The 6,887-nt window shown below is 38.7% G+C and overlaps 1 non-coding gene across 1 annotated transcript; it reads right to left on the reverse strand.

Annotated features, from left to right (window-relative positions):
- Positions 1 to 1,604: 1,604 nt before the first annotated feature.
- On the reverse strand, positions 1,605 to 1,711 carry LOC128283254 (small nucleolar RNA R71). The gene has a single exon (XR_008273596.1). It is a non-coding gene; the product is annotated as a small nucleolar RNA R71 (small nucleolar RNA).
- Positions 1,712 to 6,887: the final 5,176 nt, after the last annotated feature.

The following is a 6,887-nucleotide window of genomic DNA, read 5'->3' on the forward strand; positions in this document are numbered from 1 at the left end:
ATTCTGATGCAGATCTAACCCCTCAAATGATAACAAAAGTCGAGCCTTTAATGAACATAAAATTCGACTATGCCCCTATGGCTATGCGTTTTCGGCCTTTTGTAACAGTGAAGAAAAGATGAGGGTTTCGTAGTGGCTTTGTCGATAGAAACTTGGGGTTCAGAGGACTAGAGAATCGGTCAAGAAGATGAGGGAAAATAAGAGGGTTTTGACTAGAAGAAAACGACACAAAAGAAATCAGGCTTTCGAGATTTCAGCTTTTTGAGGTAATCGACTATAGGCTTAAAAACAACTGATAAAAATGAAGATGAGCAAAATGGTAGAGAGATTCAGCAGACAAGAAGAAGAAAAGAAGTTGATGAAGAGAGAAAAAAAGAAGAAAAGAAAAAATAGAAAGAGGAAGAATGGTCAGGAAACGATACAACTTACCCTTAATGCCGAACTTATACTTGGCAGTTGACCTAGCCGAAACTTGCCCCCTAAAGAAAACCCTTGACCGGCCAACTCTTGCTCCTCAAGAGTCCACCATTCGGCCAACACTGCTCTCCCTAATCAGCTCCTAAATCCTCTCACTTATCCCCTCCTTACTCAATCCCCTGAGCAACTCAAACTCCTCTTGACAGTCTTTTACTTGAGTTCCATTACTTACCCTTTCTAAACATAAAAATAATTCCCTTAGTATGCTCCCATTGTGTCTTGAACCTTGGTTCTCTCTAGCATCCACACGCCACTTTTATATCCTTCCCAGTGGCGTCACATGCCACTTTGCCACCTACTTCTTTGTGTTTTATTTTGCCCAATTAATACTTAAAAGCCCAGTTACCCAGAACCCCTTTTTCTTTCGGAACTATAATTAACTAAAATTACCGAGTTTTAACTTAAGCTTGGGTGTTCTAGAGGCCCACTAACGTAATTAAACCTACGCCAAACAGACAGAACACAGAAATTTTAAATCTTTGCCAACATACACAGATTTCTCAAAAATTTGGTCGTTACAATTTATTACTTTGCTTTTTCTTTTTCTTGGCAGGTTTTTGTAGTTTATGACTAGTAGAAACCCGTCAGGACCACTACTATTTGAGGAAGAAATCGATCACACAGTTCAAAAAAACCAAAGAGAAATAAGGCGAAGCTTAAGATACACAGAGAACGAGCAAGAGACGATACTCAACCCCCAACCGAAGAGATGGCTGAAAACCAAGAGAATCAGTTACCTCCTGTAACTGAGGTTAATCAAAATCCTACTGCATGCACTATGTATGATTATGCTAAACTTTTTTAACAAGAACTGAATCGAGCATAGTTAGACCTGCTGTAGCTGCAAATACTTTTGAACTAAAACCTAACACTATTCAAATAATACAACAATTTGTTAGGTTTGATGGTTTGCTGGATGAGGATCCTAACTCTCATTTAGCAAACTTTTGGAACTATGCGATACATTTAAAATTAATGGTGTTTTTGATGATGCCATTCATCTTCAATTATACTATTTTTCTTTAAGGACCAAAGCTAAACAGTGGTTACCACAAGAGTCAATTACTACTTGGGAACAAATGACTGAAAAATTTTTATTAAAATATTTTCCACCGACTAAAATGACTAAATTACGTAATGATATCTCTTCGTTTGTGCAGATGGACTTAGAAACTCTTTACGATGCATGGGAGAGATACAAGGACTTACTGAGAAGGTGCCCTCACCATGGGTTACTACTTTGGCTACAGGTTCACAGGTTCCATAATGGCCTGAATCCTTCGACTCGACAAATGGTTGACGCAGCTGCCTGCAGAACCATCAATAATAAAACATCTGAAGATGCTTATGAGTTTAGAGAGGATATGTCACTAAATAACTATTAGTGGCAAGTCATGAGGACAAAACCAATGAAAATAGCCGGTGTTTATAACGTCGATTCAGTCACCATGCTCTCTAATCAGGTAGAACTTTTAAATAAAAAGATTGATGGTTTTCTTAGTTCTTCACAAGTTCACCTAGTAATGCAGTGCGAAGCAAGTGGAAGTGGAACAAGCCATTCGAAATACCAACCTTATGGCCACAACATGGATAACGAGCAGTTAAATTACATAGGTAATAATCCTCGATCTCAAAACAATCCATATAGTAATACTTACAATGTAGGTTGGAGGAACCACCCAAATTTCTCATGTGGCAATCAAGGAAATCAAAGACCACCGTATCCTCCAGGTTTTCAACAGCTACCCTATCAATAGGAAAAGAAATCGAACCTTGAAGAGATGCTCACAAAGTTTATCTTAGTGTTAGAAACCCATTTTCAGAATACCGAAACAACACTTAAAAATCAACAAGCGTCAATCCAAGGGCTTGAAACTCAGATAGGCCAGCTTTCTAAACTAATCTCCGAACGTCCCTAAGGTATCTTGCCAAGTAATACTAAACCCAACCCAAGGGAACATCTCAATGCAGTTAATATTCAAGATGACGAAGGAGTCGTTGGGCCTCAGCCAGAACCAAGGCAAGAAACTATGGTAAGCAAAGGTCAAGGTGAGGTAGGTCATAATAAAAACAAATCAGTGAATGTCGAATATAAACCTCGTGAGCCATACCCCAACGCGACGAGGAAAGACTGCTCATTTGAACAATTTGGTAAATTCCTTAAACTCTTAAAAAAATTACATATTAACTTACCTTTTATTTAAGCCCTATCGCAGATGCCAAACGCAATGAAATTTTTAAAGGAGCTTTTAGCAAATAAGCGGAAATTGGACGAGGCGTCGCGTGTGGAACTAAATGTAGTTTGCTCATATATTCTCCAAAATAAACTACCCAAAAAACTAAAAGATCCCGGGAGTTTTACGATTCCTTGCTTAATTGGTAGTTTAGATGTTAATAATGCATTAGCTGATTTAGGGGCTAGTATTAACGTCATGCCCTACAAAATGTTCAAACAATTAGGTCTCAAGAAACCCAAACAGAATAGGATGAGCATTCAATTAGCAGACAAAACTATAAGATTTCTTAGGGGTATTATTGAAGATGTGTTAGTTAAAATCGATAAGTTTATATTTCCCGTTGACTTCATTGTTTTAGACATAGAGGAAGATAGTAACACTCCTTTGATCTTAGGAAGGCCCTTTTTACCACCTGCTAAAACAATTATTGATGTTGGCATAGGTGAACTCACACTCCGTGTGGGAGACGAAACAATCACTCTTCAAGCTCGCAATTCTAGCAACACATCAGAAATTGAAGATGATTGTTTAACCTATTCTACTAAAACTGACAATATGGTACAACCTACTTTGCAGGAAATGAGTCTGAAGAAAGCACATGACTCATTCTCAAGCAATAGTAGAGGACTTGTTCATGAAGATCGAAGGTTACAAATCGAGGAGCTAGATGAATGGCGGACGCATAAATCGAGAACACACGATAAACCAAAACTACGCCAGAATGAGCTCAATACCTTCCCACATCAACTTAAGGTTGGAGATAAAGTCTTATTATATGCCGCCAATCCTCACATTGTCACTACCACACTGAATGAAGAAATCCCTCTTACGGTACTTAGCATTTTCCCATTCGGTACAGTCGAGGTAAGTCATCCTAACTTCAACACTTTTAATGTAAACAACACCCGTCTGAAACCTTATTTTGATAAGAATGATAGTGGGAATCAGCTCAAACCACTATGACCATTCAATAGAGAGGTAAGTCAAGCTTAGACTATAAATAAGCGCTTCTCGAGAGGCAACCCTAGTACTAACAGTTTTAAATTATTTAAATTTCAAATTTTAAACTTCTAGGTCACTAATAGAGTCTTTGAGCACAGGTTCCCAACCCTATATGGCCAATCACACTGTTGTGCTTAAGGCCATGTGACAACCACGGATGAAAACACGGCCGTGTGATATGGCCGTACGAAAATAGGGTAAAAGTTATCTTTCCCAACACGGGATGCGATAAGTGGCCATGGGCGTGTGACCTAGCCGTGTTCAAATCTGCGAAATGAACACGGGTGTGCGACACGCCCGTATCTAGCATCCATGGACAACACTGTCAAAACAACATGGGCATGCGCAAAGCTACACGACCATGGGAAAAGTAAACCACATCACACATGGTCGTGTAACATGATCATGTAGCCACACGGCCTATACACATGAGCGTGCCCTAAGGCCGTGTGACGACATCTCACTTCACAACAAACACGGGCGAGACACGATCCACACGGGCGTGTGAACTAGCTGTGCCACTTGAAAAATTGTATTATCTATCTTATTTTATTTTTCTTTTATTAATTTTGAAGATTCTTTTATTTTTAAACATGGTTTATCTTTATAATTACTATCAAATTATTCTCTCAATTCTCCTTTTGTCTTTTAGAATCAGGTTTGTCTTCTAGCTTTATTTCCAACAAATCGATCTCGCTAATCCAGGAATTTCATCCATTCTTAATACAGGAAGTTTCACTTCTCTCCCTATCTTATTTTTATATTCTTATATCTATCTTTGTACATTGAGGGCAATGTACATCCTAAGTGTGGGGGGTATTCATTTCCCTATGAGAAAAATCCCTGAATGACTGTCGTGTTCTCTTGAAAAGCTCTCATATCATTTTTAGGATAAATTTTGATTGATTTATGATTTTGATTGATATATCTTGAATTAAAACATAGGAATTTATGCATTTATTGTTTAAACTTTAAGACATTAGAGAATCAAGCATGTTGAGTTGATTTTTAAGAAATTAAAATTTTAAGTTGTTTCCCCAAAGTTTAGGTATTACTTTGAGTTGGAATTCACAAGTTTTAAACATCAAAAAGCCATATTTTTTGTGAGATTTTTGAGCCTTTTGAGCATCTATTAATTCTTTCATGCTTACTTTTATTATTGCTTTGAGTGCGCCAGTATTGAACTGTTATTCTAGAACATGCTTGATTATGCATGTCAAGACCACACAATTTGATTTGATATGTCAAAATGATTAAGGCACTTAGGATTAACCCACTGATGCCATGAAAAGCCTACCTCCACAATTAACCCCTAGAAAACCCCCTTGAGCCTAACAAACCATTTCTTGTATTACCCTTAATATTAACCCTTAACCCATTATTGTTGAAATCCCCTATGTAACACCCTAAATTTGGGCCTAGAAGTTTTGGGCCTTGAGAATAGAGCGGTTGAAGGCAGCTTATAATATTTTTTTGTGCGTGTAAATTTTGTTAATGAAGGCTTGTTTTAGTGGTTAAGTGTGCTGAGAAGTGTTGGAGAAGTCCTGGGTTCAAATTTGGACTCTAGCAAAAATTTTGGTTTAAGGTGAATCAAACCCTAGGTGTACTAGGTAGGCCTTAAGAATATTGTTGGAGGAATTGTGCCACAAAAAGCCTTGTGGTCTAGTGGCAAAGTAGCACCACATAAGAGGCAGGAAGGTGGCGTCATAGAGTTGGCAAGGAGGTCTAGGGCTCGAAACTCATGGCAATCAAAGAGCATTTATTTTGCTGTGTTGGGACGGTAACAGTTGGTGTTGGCTTTAAACTCTGGTGATGGAGGGATCCCACATTGGGAAGCTAACATAAGAGTAAATGGAGAGCTGGCATTAAATAGAGCAAGCCATGAGAAGAGTAGGCATACCCTTCTTGGCTGATCCCTTTCGCTTTGTGACGTGCTTATTTAGGTTGGGCGTCAGCTAAGAGTGTTTGGAGCACAAATTAACTGCAGTCTCCTAACAGGATTATCGCGTGGGAGATATCGTCATCAATCGTCATCAACCAGGTGTTTAAATGACTCCCTCCCTTAGACTGAATCGGTAAAAGCCGAAATACCGAAATGTTGGTATTTTGAACTCATGACGTCTGGCCTCATGAGACGATTGTTAATGAATATGGTGCATTTGGATGATTAGAGTGCAGAGTGTGCATTTTCGTGCACAACGGTATTTTTGGGCTTAATGGGCCGAAAATGGGCCAATGGGCCAACGGGCCCACTTTGGTAAAAAGACGAGGTAAGTAATTCTGATTACTTGGTAAACGTTAGAATGAGCATGAAACCTTAGCAATAGGTAATAATTACTGAAATACCCTTATGCGTGTAAAATTACGATTTTACCCCTAGGGTTATTTTTTTCTGGAAAGCATGATGTTCTGTTTCTATATACGTATGCCATGACATATTATTTCTGTTGCATGGGACATGTGTTTATATTGATGGAGGAAGCGTTCTGGTAGCCTCGTTACAATCTGGTGTCCTCGCCACATATATCTGTTCTGGTGACTTCGTCACAATATCCGCGACCTCATTTGCAATCTGGTGGTTTTACACATATATATATATATATATATATATATATCTGCTTTCTTCAGCCTAGCTACAATATTCAGATCTGGTGACTTCGTCATAATATCTGCGACCTCATTGTAATTTACGTGGTGTGTAGCGGTTGGGTGGGTCGAGTAGTCTCCCACATGGTGTAAGGCTGATGCGGGGTGTTATGGATGGTTCGGGTTGGGATTTACGCATTCATGATATATTTGGTGCAGATCGCTATGGGCCTATGGGTTTCATTCGATTTCAGATTGGGCCAAGGGCCGATAAGTCGACTCGAGCTTTGATCTGTTTTTGGCTATGGTTGCGTTATGTTAGACACTAATTTTTTGTAAACTCACCCTGTTTATTAACCTTTCAGGTAATTTCCAGCCTTAGACGGATCGGAGCTGTGAGGGGCTCGGAGGAAGCCACACACACTGTTTATGTTACAGTTTTGATTATTACTTTTAAATATTTTTATGTGGGTTGTAGTAAAGCCGTTGTAATTTTCTGGATTTCAAATTTGGAATTTTATTTATTGTTCTTATAATTGCTAGTATTAGAACACAGTTTTCCAAAGCAACTACTGTTGTTCAAAA

Source organism: Gossypium arboreum, chromosome 10 (genome assembly GCF_025698485.1).
Source record: "Gossypium arboreum isolate Shixiya-1 chromosome 10, ASM2569848v2, whole genome shotgun sequence".
Taxonomy (NCBI): domain Eukaryota; kingdom Viridiplantae; phylum Streptophyta; class Magnoliopsida; order Malvales; family Malvaceae; genus Gossypium; species Gossypium arboreum.